The sequence below is a fragment of the Equus caballus genome, chromosome 1, assembly GCF_041296265.1.
Source record: "Equus caballus isolate H_3958 breed thoroughbred chromosome 1, TB-T2T, whole genome shotgun sequence".
Lineage (NCBI taxonomy): Eukaryota > Metazoa > Chordata > Mammalia > Perissodactyla > Equidae > Equus > Equus caballus.
In genome coordinates this window covers 6,613,849-6,635,008 of record NC_091684.1, presented here as the reverse complement: position 1 = coordinate 6,635,008, position 21,160 = coordinate 6,613,849, and positions in this window count along the sequence as shown.

The window sequence follows — 21,160 nt, the reverse complement described above, 5'->3', positions numbered from 1 at the left end:
AGCTCCTCCAGCTAAAGGGCAGCCCAACAGAAGAGGCTTTGAAGACAGAGCATGACCACTAGCGCCATCTGTTGGTGGCGGACCAGTCAGTGCTCTTACTGTAGTTACCTTCTTTGGATGAAACATCTATGCAAAGGAGCTTCAGAGCTCAGATTTCACAGCTGGGTGGGAATGCTTCAATAGGCTACTGAGGGATCAGAGCAGCTCCAGACTCTTAGCACATCACTGAAGTGTTTCATCTCTTCACCAGGACCTTGAGGTAAGAGGGGATCTTACTCTCAAAGTGCCATCAGGCTCCCTCTGCCTCAGGGTTGCCTCACAGGCACCACACCCCTCAATGGTCAGATAGGGAGGAAAAAGGAAAATTCCTTAGTGTAATCTAAACTGGGAAGCAGAAAACTAAAACCAGGACTTTAACCATAGCCATGGTTTACCAAAAATAAAACTGCTTTGAGATCTTCACTGAGAGGAAACTGTCAGTGACATCAGCTGGGATTCTTGGTTATCTGTAATTGTCTTCAGCAAAGTAGGGTTATACTAGGTCTTCTGTGTGCGCATTTCTGAGTTAACTGCAGAACGGATGTCATGAAAGTTCTAGAAATTTTGCTAAATTTCTATTTTAGTCTCATTTATGATTCCAAATGAAAAATTCAAGGACAAGGTACAGTTTTAACAAGATATTTGGTGGGAGGACTTTCCTGTGCATTTGGGGAAGAGTTCTGTCTTCTAGCAGATGAAAAAATGATGCCACTATTTGGTGAAACTTCACTCTCGTTTGTGTATTGCCTACCCAACAACAAAATGACCATTAGGTAAACGAAGTCCTTCATCAAACAGAGGAACACAAATGCTGTATCTTAATGCAAGTGTTCCAGAGCCTGGAAAAGAGAAAGCCAAATTGAGTGCATATCTTCAAATACAGGGCAGGTTTCCTAAGAAGATAGGAGTGAAATAATCCCCATATGCGCTCACCCGCAGTAGTCTCTGTTATTGCCATCTTGCATTGGTGTGGTGCATTTGTTACAGCTGATGAACCAATATGCATCCATTATTATCAATTAAATCCATAGTTTACTCTAGGGTCACCCTTTGTGTTGTATATTCTATGGGCTTTGACGAATGCAAAATGTCATGTATCCACCGTTACAGTGTCAAAGGATAGTTTCACTGCCCTGAAAGCCCCTATGTGGGCCACCCTTTGGAGGAACCCTGTGGCAAGTGACCATATTTGTTTTGCCTTAGCCTGCTAATGATTGTCCATCTCAGGGTCTTTGTTCCCTCAAGATCCCGATGACTCTGCTTTCCTCCCAGCCCGTCTCTTGGTTCTTGCGTATTCTGCGATGGCGCTGCCCCTGAATTATTCAGAGGCGCGCTTTGCTTCTCCGGCACCACCTTGATTACCTTTGCCCTCTGCCTGAACCTCTGTGCTCCCCGCCAGTCTCCTTTGATCCCTTGCTCCAGACGGCTCGTCCTGACAGCCTGCTGGACGCCGTTCCTCATCTGTGCCTTGTGAGTGCTTCCGTCAGAGGCCACGGCAAGGCTTCTGCTCAGCTCCTCGTGGATAAGTGACATCTGCTTTGTGTAATGAACCCGTACTTTCTCACTCTCACATCCCTGGTTGTGTCCCCTAGGCTCATTTCCTGCTCAGGAGCCTGCTGTGAGGAACAGTCTATCAATGCCTCTTTTGAAGAATCAAAATCGCTGATTTTGTATGCGCGGTCACTCGCAGCGCTTTAAGCCCACTTCAGAGATTCAAGGACATTCGTTCACCTCCCCAAGCCGACCGTGGCCTCCTGAGCGCTGGGAAGACGTGCACCCTCCCCTGCTCTTCGGAGCAGAGGGGGTTTAATTGTTTGTTCATGATTCGGGAAGCAAGCGGCGGGGCCTGAATTTATTCTTGAAGCGCACACTTGGGCCATGTCTGGATACGCTTCTCCTCTTAGCCGGCTGACTCCCAGCTGATGGAGTTTGAATCCATTCTGCTGTGGCTCTGGGCCTGAAGGTCCAGCCTGGGGATGCTGCGAGTGGTCCCAGCACTTTTAAGGAGTCGGGCCCTGTAATTGATGAGCTCTTCTGAGACCCTCAGTCCCTGGAATGTGTCCTTCTTTCCCCTAGCGGGCTTTGCCTCTCGAAAATTAATCTTGTCTGATTGGAGAGGCTTGTTAGCCTCACAGAGCCTGCAGCGTCTGCAGATTGCTCAGTTTCCCTGTGCGGAGTCACAGTTGCTTCACACACACTCCTTGCATCTTCTGCAGCCTTCGGCTGGTAGCACCCCAGGCAGCTGGGTTGGGGTCGAGAGCGAACTCCGCCGAGCCGGAGGCTTCACCTCTCCATGCTTGCTGAGCCCAAGCATATCGTGAAGGTTTCCAGAGAGGAGACCATCTGTCTGTTCACTAATCCACGTGGCACCAGGCAGCAACTTCTTCACCTGCTTCTGCCATGAAACCCCGTGGGGCCGTGCAGCTGCAGGAGGGCATTTGGCAGCTGGGGCAGTCATGAAGGGGACAGCGGCCCACGATGAAGGACCCTGACCTGGCTGGCATCTGCAAACCAAACGCAGGTGGAAACGTCAGCAGCAACGAAAAGGAGAACCCAAGTCGGGGAGATTTGCCATCTCATCATCCCGGGATGAAATTTTGTGCCAAAACCAGGACAGAAGCAGTTTGGCAGGGAGATGTGGGAGGCAAGAGGTGTTCTCAGGACTCTGCAGGTGAAGGAATGAGGGCAGAAGTCTGGGCAGAGATGGAAGGCATTCTGAGATCGCTCTCTTTTTTTAAACCAGAAAATATCTACATGTTTTTAAGATGGGGAAGTGGTTTGGGGGAGTGTGTATGCTCTCTCTCCAGTGGCATTTTAAATGATGGCTTAAACCAGGACTTACGTTCCTCCCATTTCTTCCCGCACCTGGCAGAGGGCTCACCAGGCAAAGAAGAGAGTAATGGAGCCAGGCTACCTGCAGCTCGGGTGTCTGCCTGCACTGTAAGACTCAAAAGCCAGCAGGTATATCTGAGTAGGGGTTTGGCATGATCCATGTGTTGTTCAGGAAATTTCGCCCTGGTAGCAGTGTGCAGGGCAAATCGGAGGCAGCAAAACTGAGGGCAAAGGCCTAAAGTAACACAGGGGCAGCGTCACTGGGAAGGAATGGGTGGTCTTGAGAGCCACCGTGGGGCAGGCTAGGAGAACAGGTAAACTAGCAGATACTATGGAGAGAGGTGGTAGTGACTTCTAAGGTTAATGAAGAAGATGGCAAGTCCATTACCAAAACTAAGTAGCTCAGGACAAAGGGGTGGGGTGAGGACACAGACAACAGTAAGCGCAAAAGCTTGAAGGCTCTCTGTTAGGGGACCAGAAAAGCGGTCCTGGAGCTCAAAAGAGATGTCAGGGGTAGGATATGCAGATACGAGAGAGAAGGTAAGGAGTTCATGGTTGAAACCGCGGGGTGGGCATGCATGTCTCTCAGTGACTGTGGACTGGGAAGCAAAGTTGATAGACAGCGCAGTTGGGAAGGCCTCTGTGGAGGGGAAGCAATGAGCAGAGAGGGGATACAGAGTCCGGGAAGAGAGGCGAGGCAGGGAGGCCTCTGCAGAGGGGGAGGCCAGCTGTGTCCTGAGCTTTGGGTGGGTCAGGAAAGCTGGCTCGTGAGAGGCTGTGGTAGCTGTTTCAGCCCCTGAGGGGGTCCGATGCTGGTGGACTGAGGGCTGAGAGGGAGACAAGGATGTCAAGGTGACATGTTGCATGAGTTCTCCAGTGAGTGTCAATTAAGCATTTAGGAATTATGCCGATCTCTGCAGATTCAAAGGAGAAGATAAAGAAGCGGTGGCCCTGCCCCCCAAGGGCTTATAGTCAGGAGGGGACCGACATGGCTGTGAAGATGAACAGACATACAGCATCCAAGGGGCCACAGTGCCCAAGCAGGCAGTTCCCTCTGAGGCAATCAGAAGAGGTTTCACAGAAGGCGTGTCCCTTTAGCTGAACTTTTAAAGCTTCGTAGCAAAACTGTAATTAACAAAGCTGCCTACGAGTGATATAGAACTGGGTGAGCAGGTGCGCGTTCCCCACTCTCTGAAGATTGAGTCTCCTCTCTGAAACATGCGGGGGCTGGCCTGTGCTCTACAGGGGTGTTTCTGCCTCCAAAAGCCAATAGTTCTAAAAACTTTTGAAATATGGAAAACAGTATGGCGGTTCCTCAAAAAATTCAAAATAGAATCACCATATGATCCAGCAATTCTACTTCTGGGTATAGACCCAAAAGAATTCAATTTGCTCACACCAACATTATTCACAGCAGCCAAAAGGTGGAAGCAACCCCAGCGTCTGTCTGCAGATGAATGGATAGACGAAGTGTGGTATGGCCATATAGTGGAATATTATTTAGCCTCAAAAAGGAAGGAAATTCTGACACATGCTGTGATATGGATGAACCTGGAGGACATTATGCTAAGCAAAATAAGCCAGTCACATGCAAAAATACACTGTATGATTCCACTTATGTGAGGTACCTAGAGTAGACAAATTCATAGAGACAGACAGTAGAACGGTGGTTGCCGGGAGATAGGAGAGGAGACAATGAGATGTTGTTGTTTAAGGAATAGAGGATTTCAGTTTTGTAAAATGAAAAGAGTTCTGGATCACAAAACTAGAACAAGTAATACTAAAATATGTATGGAACACAAAAGACCCCAAATAGCCAAAGCAATCTTGAGAAAGAAGAAAGCTGGAGGCTTCACATTTCCTGATTTCAAACTATACTACAAAGGTAGAATACCGTATCATATGGTTTCACTTCTACATGGAATCTAAAAAAACAAAATAAATGAACAGACAGAACAACATAGAGAGGCCGGCCCTGCGGCCAGTGGGTAAGTTTGTGGGCTCTGCTGCGGCGGCCCAGGGTTTCACCGGTTCGGATCCTGGGCACAGACACGGCACCCGCTCATCGGGCCATTCTGAGGTGGCGTCCCACATGCCACAACTAGAAGGACCTACAACTGGAATATACAACTGTGTACTGGGGGGATTTGGGGAGAAAAAGCCGAAAGAAAAAAAGAAGAAGATTGGCAACAGTTGTTAGCTCAGGTGCTGAACTTAACAACAACAACAACAACATAGAAACAAATTCATAGATACAGAGAGCAAATTTGTGGTTGCCAGAGGGCGAGGGGTAGGTGGGATGAGTGAAACAGGTGAAGGGGATAAGAGGTACAAACTTCCAGTTATACAATCAATTAGTCATGAGGATGTGATATACAGCATAGCAAATATAGTCAATGATGTTGCAATAACTTTGTGCGATGACAGGTGGTAACAAGTCTTGTTAGGGTCATCGTTTTGTGATGTGAGTGTTGAATCACTATGTTGTACCCCTGGAACTAATGCAATATTGTATGTCAACTATACTTCAATAAAAAAAGGAGTTCTGGAGATGGTTAGCGGTGTTGATTGCACAACTATGTGAACGTAGTTAATGCTACTGAGCTACACACTTAAAAATGCTTAAAATGGTAAATTTTATATTATGTATATTTTACCACGATTTAAAAAAAGTGGTGTGAATACAAATATAACTCATTAAAAGTTCTAAACCTTCCCATAAAATTGGGATTTAGGACTTTTAGAAAACATAAAGCCACTGAAAAAGGCAAACCACATTAGACTAGGTGTCAGAAACTTTAGTTTTATTTAGTTTCATTAAAAAAGTAAAGCCCTTTGAAATAAGCAGTGGGCTGAATGTAGAGTAGGTTTGTTTGCACAGCTCTGTGAGTGGTGGGCGGCTGGCCCAGGCTCCAGGCTGCAAGTCCGGTTGAGGACTTCTTCACCGGCTTCTAGAACCGGCAGTCCCCTCGGGCATGACTTTGTCATGGCAAATGGCGGGAGCACAAGGGACCGACGCCAACTGCACTAGCACAGTTAAGGCCTCTGCTCATGTCATAACCACTAGCATTCTATTGACCAAAGCAAGTCATACGGCCAAGACCAAGCTAATGGGCAGGGGGAGAATATTCTGAAAACAAGAGGGGACTGCAAAGTAACACGACAATGGCTGTGTATGCATATAATCCTACAACAGAGAGTGAAGGAATGGGTCAGTAAGCCAGTCCACCTCAATCATATCCCAAAATCGAAGTGGTTTTCCTTTTACTGCAGAAGCCCAATTCCATTTCAGAGTGAAAATGACTGTTTCTTAAGGTTGCTCCATATTTATTTGACTTCTCGCAGACTCTTTTCTATAACCAGCCCTTGTTTTCGTAGATTGTGTTTGAATTGCTACCTGGGTAAATAAATCCTGGGCTCTCAGGCCATCACTTCACTGTTTGTTCTATTTCTGTTGATGAAAGTGGTTCACAGGATCTGAACTCTTCTGACTTGCATGTGCTCCACTAGCATCCTTCCTGCCTACCGGAGTCACACTTTTTAATTTTTGCCAATAGCTTTTTTTTTTATTTCCACACTACATCAATTTCATTACTGTGCAGTAGCCTGACCTCTGTGTCTATCTCTTGCTAATTTCCTAATACAATCTTGGTCATTAGTTGGAAACAGATCTAGACATTAAGCATTCCTGATAATGCCTCTGACATGTAATCATTTACTGCATCCATCACTCCCACCTTCATTATGCTGCGTGTCAAGAAAGTTCCCCAGTTAACGTTGGGAAGGTTGAAATCAGACATATTGTCATCACAGCTGAGTTGTCCTATCAGGGCTCTCCCGTTTCAGTGTAACTGCATGAGAAGACGTGCAGATGGCAGAATTTTTATTTGATAGTGTGGCCCAATTTCCCTGGCTTGCAGGAAATAAAAAGAGTAGAGACTCTCAGGAAGAACATAAAACGCTAATACTCCTACTCAATTTATCATCAATGACAGACATGGGCAAACATCCAGATGCCATTTTATGTTTCAGTACTTAGCGACTCACCTGTTAATTCTGGGCTTCAAAGCAACGTTTTTGGGAATCTTGCCTTGGTTTATTGTAAATTGAGTGGATTTCCAGTGAGAGGGCTCTCCTTTTGCCAGGATGCAAACACTGCTCGTGGAGGATACACACCTGTGTGCTTGCTAGTTTAGCAGCAGGAGAATGCTGTGTGGATGCCAAGAAAGGGCACGGGCTCTGCAGATGTTGGGCAGTAACCCAAGTTTTACAGGAGCAAGTGGCTAAACCACCTGGAATCCTGGGTTCTGGTGGGGCGTCCGTGGGCATGTTATGACATTGTTGAGTTCCGGTTGAGGCAGTGCTGAAGCAGGACTCACGCAGACACAGCATCTTTGCAAGAAGGTTGTCTGAAAGACAGTTGGTGGTGATCAGCTCTGCAGCTGTTGATCTCAGTCAGCACAAAAGATGTAAACATTCGTTTACCACCAGAAGGACCTGTGTGTGCTGGCTTCTCTGTGAGCCAGGAAAAGCTCCTGCTTGCCCAAGGCAGAGGTATGTCTTGAGGGCAGATGGCCTAATGGATAAGGCAAACTTCTTCCATTCCTGTCCCAATTCATTCTCCTGGCCTACCCTCCATGCTGTATTTTAGCAAATAGCTCGCCTCGAAAGGACTCATTTCAAGATGAGTAGCAACCAAAAAGGAATTTACGTGGGTCTCAGAAGTAAAAGTACGAGATAAAATGATAGAAAGAACATACTAAATCAAACGTAGGTCCAGAATACACAACTGAAGGAGAATCATGGCATGAAACAGCAGATGTTTGTGGACAAGTACTTTTCTGTGAAAGCAAACAAAAGAGAGTATGGTCACCGTGAAACAAGCGTGCATAAATGAGCTATAATCCTCAAAAGCAGATGATAAGACAACAGAAGGTGGTGAAGAGTGACCTGAAAGAGCTTCAGAAAGAAATGGAAGAGAAAAATCAGGCAACTACAGAAATAAACGCCAAATTAGAATCAGTAAAAAGGAGATTGACATTGCTAAAACTGCAGTCAGAGACTTGAAGGAGAAACTTGAGGAAATAAAATAGAAAACAGCAGCCTTTAGAAGATTGTAGAAAAAATGTTATATATTGAAGATAGACAGGGATGCACACTGCAAAATGCTGTCCTTGGAGAAAGGGAAACACAAAATGGAACTGAACGTATGTTTGAAGAAGTAACAGAAGAAAACCTCCCTGTGATAACGGAATTTCTGAAAATGAACTCAGAAAGAGCAACAAGAAAAACTGAAACAGAATGAAAACTTGGCAGAGATGGTCAGAAATTTAAAGACAAAAAATAAATGGTCCGAGTATCAGACACAAGAGAATTAAAATCAAATCACTTATTTGGTAAAACAAGAACGTCTGGAATGTTTGGGCCCTTCTTTAAAATATTAAGTAACAAAATACAGCAAAATGAAAAAATGAGGGTGAAAGGATTGATGACGAGCCTTGAATTTATTTAAATATGACAATTATGTAAACAGAACAGAATAAATATTGCCAACACTCAAATGTAGAATAATATAAATATAAATATTAGCAGGTAGAGTGTGGAGAAGGTGGGAGAGGTATAAATACATGGATTCTTCAGTTTTCAATAGGTGCTTTCAAAGATGACAAGTCAAGTAAAGATGATAAATGAAGGGAAGGTTTAAATATGTTAAGGTTATAGGTAATTAAAAACATTAAAAAATTTAAAAAATTTAAACAATTATAAAAAATAATTAAAAAGCAATGTAACTAATTAAAATTTTAAAAAGTGGAAATTATACAGAGTGCATACTCTGGTCAAAATGAGATAAAACTATACATTAAAAACTAAACAGAGGCTGGCCCCATGGCCAAGTGGTTCAGTTCACGTGCTCCGCTTTGGCAGCCCAGGGTTTCGCCGGTTCGGATCCTGGGGGCGGACATGGCACCAATCGTCAGGCCATGCTGAGGCAGCGTCCCATGTACCACAACTAGAAGGACTCACAACTAAAATGTACAACTATGTACTGGGGGGATTTGAGGAGAAAAAGTAGGGGGGAAAAAAGAGATTGGCAACAGTTGTTAGCTCAGGTGCCAATCTTTAAAAAAAAAAAAGCCTAAACATTTCTTATCATCTGGATGTTTAAAAATTCTCTCTTAAACACAAGTTGAACAGGAGATCATAACCAAAATTATCCAGAAAATTATAAGTAAAGAATTGTATATCAAAACTTATAAGTAGCTAAAGAATTAAAAAATGCATAACCTTAAATATTTTTGTTACAAAACAAGAGAGGCTGAAAATAAATGAATTATCATTTAAATGATGAAGTGTAAAAAAAAAGCAAAACAATAGGACCAATGAAACCGGAAGATAAAAGTAGAAGTTAATGTATTAGAAATAGAAAACCAGTAGAACTAATAAATTACTTCAAGAGATGGTTCTTTGCAGTGGGGGAGATAAACCCTAGCTAACATAATTAAGAGAAAAGGATAGAAGCTTAAATATCAAAACTCAGAAATGAGATTGAAAAATTAGGACTAATATAAATGTAATTAAAATAATTGTTCTAATAAGAATACACTTCATTACCACTATGCATAAATACCTGGATGGAATGGATGATTTATTGGGAAACATTAATTACCTAACTTTGGCCCTAGAAGACTATGGTAGAATATCTAAAATCGTCTTCCAAAGATATTCCGCTCGAATTGTTGGATCTCTGAATATGACGAAAGATCACCCCCATGATCGCGTTCTGCTATACGACACAGTAAAGCCTAAGACAGGGAGAGTACGTGGATGGACTTTATCTAGCCACGTGAGCCCTTAAAGCAGAGAGCTTTCTCCAACTGGCAGGAGAAGAGAAAGAATGATTTGACGTGTAAGAACTCAACACACCATTGCTGGATTGGAGATGGAGGGCACATGACTAGGAAAGCAGGTGGCCTCTAACAGCAGAGTGCACCCACACTGACAGCCAGCAAGGAAAGGTGATCATCAGGCCCACAGCCACAAGGACTGAAGTCTTCTGACGACTTGAATGCCCTTAGAAGTAGGTTCTTCTCTGGAGCTTCCAGTTAAGAGCCGAGGCCAGCTGATGCCTTGACTTCAACTTTGCGCAACCGTAAGCAGAAGATCCAGCTGAGCCTATACGGAATTTTTGCCTACAGAATTGTGAGATAATAAATGGATGCTGTTTTAAGGTGCTAAATTTGTGGTAATTTGTTACGGCAGCAATAGAAAACAAATAGAAAGATACAGAGCATCCAAGGAGATAAATTCCCGTGAAAGAAACAGAATCGTCAGTAAATTTCAGAGGCAAATGTTGTCAAAACTTCAAAATACACATGATCTAAATTATTTATTGAAACCAGAATAACAGAAAACAAAACTTGACAAACACAGCATAGCAATAAAAAAAGACTAAGGCGATCTCAGGTGTGAATGTTGATGCAGTAATTTGAAATAAATATTAGCAATAGAGTCCAGCAATGTATTACAAAAATCTAAGTCTACTACTGTCAAATATGTTTTCTTCCAGGAATGTGTGGATGATTTGACGTTAGGAAATCTGTTAATATATTTCAAGATATTAATTGATCAATGAAGAATGATCAAATGACCTTCTCCATGGATGGCAAAATATATATGTTAAAAAAGTTGACTTCCGATCTTGACAGTATAAAAACTTCTTGATGAAGTAGGAAAGGATGGAAGTGTCTCTACAGTGTAAGACTAAAACCTAGCATCCAGCTGGTGGGGCAAACACCAGAAAAATTTCCCGTAAAGTTAGGATAAAGATAAAGATGCCCACTGTAAGTTTGTCCTGGACACACTTAGACAATATTTGGAAGTGCATCAAAGGAGCTGTTAACAATGGCTTCTTCTAGGACTGGGAGTCTAGGGTAGGAAGAAGCCACTTTTTATTGAGTACTTTCTGTACTGTTTGAATCTTCTGAACTTGTGCTTAAAATGCATAACTTTGGATCCTCTGACTTTGTAATGCTTTGCCATAACAGACATATCAAATCAGTTAAGAAAGAAATATTTAAACTTTGGTTACGGAGCAGCCAGTGTTTGCTTCATTTTGGTATGAGGGTAGCTGGGAGGAGATACTTAGTACTCAGAGGTACTTCCTCTGACTCCTCCCTTCCTGGATTCCAGTTAAGGGTGATTCAGAGAGAGACCCACAGGCAGGTCTTGGAAGGCTAAACTCACCCCCCTGCCAGCTCCCATTACCTGCGTCCACATCTGTGTCAAGGAACACTCCAGTGGAGGATGGGGTGGGAACAGGAGTCGTTGTACCATGTGGTTCCTATTCTAACTCAGCATGAGACATCATTGCTCACCCCAGACAGAAGGAAATCTCAACACACACAACTTGAAGTTGATGCCATTCTCCTCTCACTATCTCCATCAAATCAAGCACATGGGAAGGAGAATTACAATTGGGAGGACAAATAAGTAGCATCGTTCCCTCAATGCCAGAAGTTTCTGGAGGTTGTCACATATTTCTGTCTCAAATCTAATTTGAAAATAAGAAAGACTCTGAGGAAACTTCAGAAAAGAAGCTTTCTGTTCCACCAGATTTGGGTTTTAAGCAATTCCCTTCCCAGAGATCAAGTGTCTGTCACTATGGACTTGTGAATTTTTACTTATTCCCTGCGTTAGAGTCATAGCCGGTGGGGCTGCAAAGTCAAAGATAAGAGGCCTTTACTCTTTGAGTGTTGACAGGCCTTTTGGCTCAAAATGATATCCCAGGCTCGCCATCCAGTTCTCTTATCAGGAATCATTACTTTCTTTAGAAAATCTTACTTCCTTTAGAGAGAAGTGGTATTTAGAAACCAAGATCTGGGCGCTAGGTAGGCTCATTGCTACTGAAGTTTCATTGCCTCTAGGCCTTCTCAGTGGGCAAAGCTAGAATTTTTAAAAAAAAATCGTGAGTTAACATTGATATTCCAATTCTAATTTAATATCATAAGGTTTTGTTTTTAATGTTTTAGATTTTATAGTTGTATTTCTTTTCTTTTATACTTAACATCTTGGTTCTTAATAGGATTAATACATTTACATTTGCTTGAGCCTATAATATACATTAAACTGTTTCAAAATTATAATACCAATATAATTTCTATCAATGAAATCACTACGTGAAGTTTACATTTATTTACTGTTGCTTTCATTGAGGTGATAGATTTACTGTATATGGATCACCTGAGTACTGGGTTCAAATGTCACTTGGAATAACTCGTTTCTGAGTCGTTATTTTACCAACTTGATCTGTAGTTAGTTTCATTGATCCCATTTGATTTGTATTTTTTAATTTTCTTCTTTTTCTCTTTTGTATTTAATTTTACTCTTTGAATATATAGCACATTTTCAGGATTCAGAAGTCAAAACTACATAAAAAGATATTCTGAGAAGTCACATTTCCATCTCTTTCTGCTCCCATTTTATCTCCCCTCCTTTGTTTCATGTAACAACACATAACTGTGATCACCTCTAATCAATAAGTAGAGATCCTGTTACTTTTTCATGACTGCATAGTACTCTCTTGCATGCACGTACCATAATTTATTCAACTAGTCTTCTGTTAATGACATTTGGATTGGTTCCAACTATCTACTATTACGAAAGAGGACGCAGTTAATAAATTTGACCATATATGTTTTTGTATTTGTGGAAGTTTATCTTCAAAGTAGATTTTAGAAAGAAGACAGTTTGGTCAAGGACAAATACAGAAATTTTGCTAGATGATGCCACATTCCCCTGCATAGAGTTCATGTAATTTTGTGTTTCTACCAGAAATATATCAGAGAGCCTGTTTCTCCACAGGCTTCTCAACAGAGTGTATTATTCAATGTCTGAACTTTTTTTTTTTTTTGAAAATGCAGGTAATATGTGTAGTTTTAATTTCTCTTACTTAATTTCTCTTAAAATCTCTTACTATGATGAGACTGAGTATGTTTTTATATATCCAGTGCCCATTTATCTTTATTTTACTCTGAACTCTATGTTTTGTACCTATTTTTGACATCAGGTTTACAGCTGCTTTATTCTTGCTATTTTAAGGAACTTTTTATATATTAGGAGATTAACTAATTAACTTAGATCTAAGATGTAAATATTTTCTCCCAGAAAATAGAGAGGAAAGTAAAAACCATATGACTCGGCAGGATGTGGGTGGGAGGGATGGATGGGGGAGCACAGAGGATTTTTAGGTCAGTGAAAGTACTCTCTCTGATACTCTAATGATGGACATGTGTCATTCTACATTTGTCCAAGTCCACAGAATGCACAACACCAAGAGGGAGCCCTAAAGTAAACTTTGGACTCTGGGTGACTATGATGTGTCAATGTAGGTTCATCAGCTGTAACAAACAGACTGCTCCAGTGGGAGAGGCTGTGCATGTGTTGGGGGCAGGGGGTGTGTGGGAAATTTCTGTACCTTCCTCTTAATTTTGCTATGAACTTACAACTGCTCCAAAAACATAAACTCTTTTAAAAATTAAAATTTTAAAAAATGATGTGAATTTTGACATATATTATGGGACTTAAAGATGACCCTTTCTTTTAGGGCCAGCGCTAAGGAGCACACCTTTCTTTTCAATACTTTGGCGGATGATTGAGAGGTGGGGTGGAGCATGCCTTCCCAACTAGGGTCTCACTGCAATAGTAAAATTATAGCAGTAATAGCTACCTTTTATTATCCAGCACGTACTCTGAGCCCTGTGCTGTGCCGTGCTAAGCACTGGCTCTATGAAGTAGTCGGCATTATTCCCTTTTTGCCAATCAGGAAACTGAGGCAGACGGATAAGTTAGGGAACATGCCCTAAGCCACCCAGCTAGCGTGAGAGGGAGACAGGATTTGAACCCCAGTTAATTTAACCCCCAAATCTAAACTCTTACCCTCTGGGCTGTTTGCCTCCCACTTTTAAAGGAAAGCAGTGGATTAGAATGGCAATGTTCCCATAAAAATGATGTGTAAGAGTCTGTCTGTGCTCACATGGCGGCAGCCTATTGAAACATCATGGCGGAGAACGATAATGAAAGAGACGACAAAGGGACCTGCCACTGGGGAGCCAGAAACATGGTTGTGGAGCTTCAAAGCACAGCAGAATCCCGCAAGAGTTGAGACAAGGCCATGGTTCTGAAGCGATCTTTGAGAGGGATGGCAGGGAGCTGTGGGGCAGAGGGGTCCAGCTGTGGCTGGGGGGTCCCTGAGCAATGTCCACCTCAGAGAGGTGTGCTTGGAGCTGGAGGCAAGGGTGGTTCGAGGGAAGGGGCAGGAAAGCAGTGATGAGGGTTTTGTTGCTTTTCTTTGTCAGTACACTCATTTACTGGAACCTCGTAGTAATGAAGAACTGGGCTCTGTCGCCACCAGCCTGCATCTGAATCCTGCTTCCACTCCTCTCTAGCTCGCACCTCGAGCTTCTGACTTAACCCTCTGTGTCTCCGTCTTTCTATTTACAGGCAGGGATGGTAATACTGTTGCACATGCTTTAATCCATGAAAACTGCCTGGCACTGCTGCCTGAATCAGAGCAATCACTCAACAAAGGTTTCCTGTTGTATTTAAAAAAGTAAAACAGGTGAATTTTAAAATATTGCATACACTGGGAGTGGCCGAGGGCACACAATTGATCTTCCTGCCTGCCATTAGGCAGGGCACCCTTTCCCGGGAGCTGGAGGGCGATGATGCAAGCTTGCTCTCTGTGGAGGACTTGTGTTCACCACGTGTCCATGCCTACCTCCTCCCTCAGGTGTCACAGGCTCCCAGGGTTGCAGGTATTATTTTCATTCCCATTTTACAAGTGATTTTCCCTTGTCACTGAGGCTATGACTGGCAAACCCAGAACTCCTATTTCCAAAGCAAAGCTGCCTCTAGATGTTCAGGATCCATATTCATATCCAAGATCATTACCCAAGATCTTATTTAGTGCCAGCGAGGCTCAATGAAATCTACTGACGTTATCGTATTTTATTCCATCTTGACAAAAATATGGAGGTGGGAGCAGTTTTTACTGCTACTCTGCAAGTTCGACTCCATTTTGATGATGAGAAAAACTAAGTCTCAGCAAAGCTAAGTGACCTGCCCAAGTGAAATAGCTAACATGGGCAGGAAATGTGATTTTAATCTGAGAGGGGTCTGATTCCACATCTAGTAATCTATCTTTCTTTTTACTGTTTATTCATTCATTTATTTATTGAATAGTTTAGTAAATTATAAGACAAATAATCTTGCAAACATCAGTCAAGAAATAGAATTTTCCAGCCACCTTATAAATCCCTCCATGTGCCCCATTCTAATCATAGACCCTCCTTCTCTCCAAACGTGACCACTATCTGACTTTTAAAGTAACCACGTCTTTGAGAATCTTTATGTTTTTGTCACCCAAGTGATCCTTAGACATTATAGTTTAATCTTGCCCATATTTTGAAAGGATATGTTTCTTTAAGTTTTGTGATAAGTACATCCTTTTCTTTCCTTACAATTTTTGTAGCCATTCATCCTGTAGTTTCCCATAGATTGGGCTTTGCTGAGAGCATGAGCACAGCGTGGTTCAAAATGCTCCCAGTCTTCTGTATTTCCTGGAATTTGGCATCTGGATCCTAAGGCTTGATCAGACTTAGGCTGGACCCTTTGGCAAGACCACAAGTTGTGTTCTTTCATCAGGAGGAAAGAAGTTCTGGTTTAAGCTCTTTTAAATGTTAGCAGCCTTGATGCTCCATGCCTGGATTCACTGATTCACTGCGGGTTATAGAATAGTGGTGTTCTCACTCTCCCCCTTCATTTGCATGTATTCACTGGAGTAATTTTATAAGGAAATACTTTCTTCGCCTACTATTTGGTCATCCAGTGGCATAGTTCTTATTGGAAAGGCAGAGTAAATGTTTAATTCTTTTCTCTGTTTTCCCCACTTTTAAGATAATGAATTGGTTTCTGGATTTAAACATATTTGTTAGAGTTCAATTAACTGCAATTCTTATCCTTATTGAAGCTCACTTTAATTGTCGCATATTTGATCAGCAGAAGTAGTCTCAGAGCTTCTTCGCTTTCTGGTATTAAAGATGTTCCAGATTCATCTTATATATCTCCTGCTCCAGACCTGCAATCAATCATCTCTCTAAATCCTAGTTTCTTTTCTTGGAAGAAGTATTCCAGAGCACTATTTGGGTTCTTGGAATTATCATTGCTACTGGCTGTTCATAGATACAGTGGACAGAGTTAGGAGATAAATGTATTTCTTCTCAAAATAAAGATATAACAATGTGTGAGTTCACAGTGCTATTTCCAAATTACATTCAAGGCTGCAGGGTTTAAACTCGACCTCAGTTACACTACATCTGAATCTCTTTTCTCTTACACTGAGTCTTGGTTCTCAAGGACACAGGGGCTGATAAAAGTAGAATTTTCCGTAATTACTCATTTGTTTCATCCCATCTACACAGACTAGAGTGTCACAAGGACAATTCTAATACTACCACCAACTAAGATTATTGAAAACATTTCATTGTTTCATTATGCCAAATAGTCCAGCTATATTTTCAGGTCATATAGCCATTACATATTATGATATTTCCCTTTTAGCTCTTCTTTAGTCTTAGTTCTGCAAGTAACTATATGTTTAATGCTCACTGCCAGTCCTCATGCTGACGACTCCCTGATCACTTTATTGTCTGAAGCTTGTTATCTACTAGATTCCTTAGAAAGATCTCACCTGAACCATAGTCCTTGAGTTCTTTAATCTTGGTAACCATTTGACTGTGCTCTTTATACTTGAAGATCGGCTTTGCTGGATATAAAATCCTGGGTCACATTTTTTCCCCCTTAAATATCTTAAATATGCTACTTCATTTTCTTTGGCATAAAAGCAGTGGTGGAAAAAATTTTCTGATAATAATCTAATTTTATTTTTCTTACAAATCACATTTTCTTTTTGCCTAGATAACTAATGGATTTTTTCTCACTTTTTCTTTTAATAAGTCTGGTAATTTTACTAGAATATATCTTCCTATTTGTTGTTCTGTGTCAATATTCACAGGTAAATAGTGTGCTGTTCCAATATGTAGTTTCATATTTTTTTCTTCATTTCAAGAAAGTTTCCTTGCATTAGAGTTTGTATTATTTTTTCTGTATCCTTCCTTTAGTTTTTCCTTTAGGTACTGCTGTTAGCTGTGTGTTGGATCTTCTTTGTCTATCTTCAACACTTGTCACACTATCCTGGATCTTTTAAAAAATCTCTTTCTTCATTTCTTTTCAATTTTCACCTACTATTTTTATTAAGACATTATTTGTTTATTTATGCTTGAATTCCTTCTAGTTGAATCCTCATTTCCAATTATATATTTAAATTTTTATTTCTAATCATGTCTTGAGTTCTGTTACCTCATTCTGAGTTTTTCTAATTATGATTTATGTTGTTATTTTGTGTTTTGTGTTGTTTTCTTAACATCTTTCACTCATTTTGAAATAGTTTTCTTCTTTTCTTACCACGGATTTTTGGAGTGCTTCATTGTCTACAAAAATTTTGCTCTGCTCCATAATATATTTTTACTTATTGTAAATTTGTATGGGGTTTGATTTTGATTGTATTCTGTTTTTTAAAAATTTATTTATGAAACTAGTTTTCCTAAACTTTTAGAAAGAAGCTTGATTCAAATACAGCTTTTCTAACTTCACAGAGCTCCTTCCTCTGCTGTTTAAATATGATGTTCAAAATAAGGCTGTTTGCTTTCTGATATTTCCTGGCTCTATTTCCTCCATCCCTATACCTTTATGTCACTTTCTATTGCTACCAACTCTGGCGCCCCTTTCCTGCTCGATTTTGAGGTACTTCTAACAGTATCTTCTCAACTTGGAGCTCTGTCCTCAACAGGAACCGTGAGGGTCAGTTTCAAGAACTCACAGGGGCTAGACAGCTTCAGGCCCTTCAAACTTCCTGAACTTAGGTCCCCGACCCTCACCCACTTCTGGAACAGGCAAACTCTCTCCAATTTCAGCTGCACTTCTCAGATTGGCATGCTGAGCTTACTAGTAAATATCTGTTAACTATGTTAAGGCCTTCTTGTTCTCAGGTCTGTCTTCTGCTTTCTCCCATACTGACACCAAAAGTTTGGTAGTTTTGTGAGATTTTTCTCTCCTTGCTTGCATTTTGGGGTTTGCAGGAATGTCTTCCTGTCCAGTTTTGTTATAAATTTTGTCTATGAGTTTTGACTTGCAATGCAGTTTCTCTATCTGTTTTTATGTAGAGGTTTTGGAAAATTCAAAAAGTATACCCTCTGCCATCTTCCCTGAATTATATTCTTTATTTTTCTGAAAAAGAAATAGTATTAATTAGGGTTGTTCAGAGAATAGGATATATATATATATATATACACACACACACACACACACACACACACACACATATATATCTATATGAAGAGATTAATTATGGGAAGTGGCTCATGCAGTTATGGAGGCCAAGAATTCCCACTGTCTTCCATCTGCAAGCTGGAGACCCAGGAAAGGCCTGAGAACTGGGGGACTGATGGTATAAGTCACAATCTGAGGCCAAAAGCCTGAGAATCAGCAGCTCGGAGGGCAGGAGAAGATGGATGTCTCAGCCCAAGCAAAGAGAGAGTGAATTCGCCCTTCCTCTACCTTTTCGTTTTACTCAGGCCCTCAACAGATTGGCTGGTGCCCATCCACATCGGGGAGGGCCATCTGCTTTACTCAGTTCACCAATGCAAATGCTGATCTCTTCTAGAACACCTCAGAGATAATGTTTCACCAGCTATCCAGGCATTCCTTATCCAAGTCAAATTGACGCAAAAAATTAACCAGAAATTAGAAATTATTTTGGACTAACAAAAAATATGGAGACTAATATAACAAATATTGCATAAGCACCATCCTGCTTAAGTAAAGCATCACAAATACCAGAGGAGCCCACTGGGTACTCCATTCACATTTCGCTCAACTCCACACCACCCTCACCACTCTCCAGAGGCAACCACTGCTTGACAAACAAATTGTGGTGTATTCACAGAATAGGACATACAGCCCTGCAAATCAATGACTAAAGCCACCGGTATCAGCCTGGATAGGTCTCAAGCACTCCAGTGCTCTTTCCACAATAAAATGTGCATTTCTCTCTTTGTTGGGCATGGAGGTAGCTGTTTTCCTCTCTTTCCATCCATGTGGGAAGCTGATGAACTGGCCAGTAGTTTCCTTCAGGGAGGCCTCACGCTGCCAGCTAATTCACTTTGATTAGAATTTTTAGTAGGCCAAATTTGGTATTTTTCCCATTAGAAACACAGACTTTTCTTACACTTCATGGTTTGTAATTTCCACAGGTTAATATGCTTTGCACCAAGAAAAACATAATTACTTTGCTCCAAGCTGTAAGGAGCTGTACCAACTCAAGAACATAATTATTGCTGTGTTGTGAACACGGCAGAGTTGATTCTTATTTGTGATCCTGAGTTATTATGCTACAAGTCTGCAAAATTATTTAGACAGAAATAATTATACCCAATGTAGTCAGATTCAGAGTACCACAGATTGCAGTAAATTAGGAAGCCTGATCCTAAATATATATATTATGTTATCTTGTTTTCGCTCTCTTTCCCTGAGTCATTTATTCCTTCCCTTGCAAACTTTTGATTCACTTAACTGCTTGTCTTTGAAGACTTTTTTTTCTCTTCGCATCATATTTTAATAAGATGTAAATTATGAGCCTCACAGATAATCAGTCCATCCTTGGCTGTCTGTCTTCTATGAGAGTATGTGATCGTGTGGATTCTCACCCCTGCCCTGAACATCCACCTGCCACTCAAAGTCAACATCAGAGACTCACATGGGTCTGGAAAAAGCGATGATCAAACAACCTCTAATTTGAGGGAGACCAAACTCAGCAGTAAGTGTTTAAAAACTTGCAGGCTGTGCCGTGCAATAGTAAGATCACTGGGCTTGGGGCTGTGAACCTACATGCTGGCTCCAGGGCTCACAACTGTGCTAAATTGTGCAACATTTTTACTTTCCTGAGTGCCACTTTTATCTGCAAAATGGAGTTGGTAAGATCAGCCCTCCCTAATTCAGTGCGTTACAGACTGTGTACTTTGTCAAGTATAGACCTTTATTAAGGTAACTGATAAGCAAGTAGTACTCTTTCTTTTTTTTGGCTGAATGACCTTGAAAGTCAGCACAAAGCAACCAAATTGAACAGGGTTTTATTTAACTCCATCACCTTCAAAGTTACCTGCTCTAGAATCTTCTGAGGAAGCTCTAAAAAAGTAACAATGCCCAGACCCCATCGCAGGGATTCTGACTTAAGTGGCCTGGAAAGAGGGCAAAGCGGCGTGTTTTTAAGAAGCTCCCCCAAGTGACTTAATGAGCACCCAGGACTGAGATGCTTTACTGCTCAGCTCCCATCCAAGTTCATCTAACTTTTCTCTTGTGATGAATTAACCCTCCTTCAAAGTATGCTGACTTTGCAGCTGGCTTTGAGTAATTATAGATTTGTGGTTCTCAGAGTGAGGCTGCTCGGAATCATCTCAAAAGATATTTAAAAGTGGAGATTTCGGAGCAAAATCCCAGGTCTGCTGAGTCAGAATCTCTAGGCGCAAAAACCAGAAATGAGAGTCTTTTTCTAAGCTCCCCAGCTCTCAGTGATTGTCGGGGTGCCAGCATGGCTTGTTTAGTTACTCATGGAGGGACTGCCTATTAGAAAAAAAACATGAGCGTGGGTCTAGATGTCTCCTTTGAAAAACCAAACAAGGTGGACAAAATTGAGTGTACTATATGAGTCCATGCTAAATCATTCTTTTATTGCTCAATTTCTCCCAAGAACCTTCCCTTATTCAACATGGCTTTATCAAGTACATGAGCACCTACGCTGGGCAGACTCTAAAAAATTTGCAGGCTGTGTGGTGCAGCAGCAAGACCACTGGGCTTGGGGTTACAAATCTGCATGCTAGTTCCATCGCTTTCAGCTGTGCTAACTTGTGTAACATTTTATATTTCTGAGCATCACTTTCTTCATCTGCAAAATGGAGTTGGTAAGATCAGCCCTGCCGAATTCAGACTGTGCAGGTCCTTGCTGGGAAACATTGATGAGTCAGACATGACCTTTTCCGCATAGCGTGCTGTTGGAGAACTAGTGATCAAAGAACACTGAGAGTATTCTTACACTTCTTTCCTTTTTGGTATTCTCAGGAGAAAACAAACACATAAAATATTTTAATATGTCCTGAAAATTCACGCCATTTGATGCCTA